Here is a 1,553-nt window from a genome sequence, read left to right as displayed (position 1 = left end):
CCTACCTATTTCCAGACAGGTAAAAGAGGAAGTATTATTATTTTATGTATTTAAGTATTATTTTATGAATAATAATTGTAAAAGTAAACAGGTATTTTAGTTTGTTGCCAGTCACTTAAAAATAAAATTTCTTGTCCTTATATGTAATAATCTGTCACATTTAACACTACAAAAGTCATGCAGTAAATTGTGTTGATCTTCCTGGTACAAATTTATGTTTAAATGATGTCTTTGGACCAGTAATGAATTAGGACCAACCATACTTCAGACAATTTTGACACTACAAGTGTTTCATGCTTACTTAAAGTCACATGATTAAAAAACTAAATATGCTTACTGACTACTTTGTTTCAATATATAAAGCTCAGCAAATGCACATGTTAAGTATTTCAAATTAATCTATGATAGGGCAGGACTAGCAGTGGGCGTAATGACTATGTCACTGGACTCCCATGTAGTTGTCAGTGGCTCAAATCCTAGACCCACTGGCTTAACTCACGCCAGACGTGTGTGTGTGTGTGCCCAAGATCCTGAGAGGAAAATGGTGGAGAAGGGATTGCAGCATGGTCATCCCCTCGAGGGAGTGATTTCTCGTTTTCTATCTCTCTCTGTCTTTCTGGTGATCACATGTGCCCTATAGCAAAAAACCTCTCCAAGAAGAAGAAAAAAATGTTTTGATAGGGCTATACAATTGGAGTGGCTTTCATAAATTGAAAATGTTTAGAGTGCTCACTTAGACAGCACATATACTAAAATTGGAACAATACAGAGAAGATTAGCATGGCCCCTGCACAAGGATGACACGCAAATTCATGAAGCGTTCCATATTTTTAAGACTCCCTGGGATCCTCCCTTTTACTGAACCACCTGTGCAAAAGAAGATACTGCTCTTAAGATACCTGAATAGAATACTCCTCAGACCACACTGATTAACACAACAAAAGAGACAATTTGGCGCACATCAGTACACAGCAAGAGGGAAACACACTTGCTCCTAGTTGAAGAAGCATTCTCCTAAAAGGTATTCCAAAGCAAATATGTCTCCCAGTGGCTAGAAGTAGAAGAAGAGCCTCAGGTCTGAATAAATCAGGAATATGTTTCCATCAATAGAACACAGAAACTCCCTTCCATTTCTTGAAAAAAAAAAAAAAAAGAAAGAAACCAGAGGAAGTTACCAAAATGTCAGAGAAAGAATTTAGAGCATTCATGGTGACCAAATTTTATGAGTTGGAACAGAAAAGAGACAATGAACTACAGGAGATTAGGAAGTCCTTCCACAATATGAAGAAATGGACACACTTAGAAAGAATCAGAACTATTAGAGATGAAGTCTGTAATACAGGAAATCAAATACTCTCAAAAGTATTAAAAGTTGATTAGGTCATGCTGAAGCTCAAATCTCTGACGTAAAAGATAAAACCTCTGACTTAGAGAAAACTACTAAAAAGATAGAGAAAATTACAACAACAACCAAAAAAACCCACGAGGATAATATACGAGAAATACTAGATTCCATTAGACACCCTAACATCTGAATAATTGGTATCCCGGAA

General features: G+C 36.3%; 1 non-coding gene across 1 annotated transcript; it reads left to right on the top strand.

Moving 5' to 3' along the window:
- Positions 1–725: 725 nt before the first annotated feature.
- Positions 726–832, top strand: LOC114006869 (U6 spliceosomal RNA). The gene has a single exon (XR_003548536.1). It is a non-coding gene; the product is annotated as a U6 spliceosomal RNA (small nuclear RNA).
- Positions 833–1,553: the final 721 nt, after the last annotated feature.

This window comes from Tupaia chinensis, unplaced genomic scaffold, assembly GCF_000334495.1.
Source record: "Tupaia chinensis unplaced genomic scaffold, TupChi_1.0 Scaffold000095_1, whole genome shotgun sequence".
In the NCBI taxonomy this organism is placed as follows: domain Eukaryota; kingdom Metazoa; phylum Chordata; class Mammalia; order Scandentia; family Tupaiidae; genus Tupaia; species Tupaia belangeri.
Note: the sequence above shows the minus strand (reverse complement) of the source record. Positions and strands in the feature narration are given on the sequence as shown.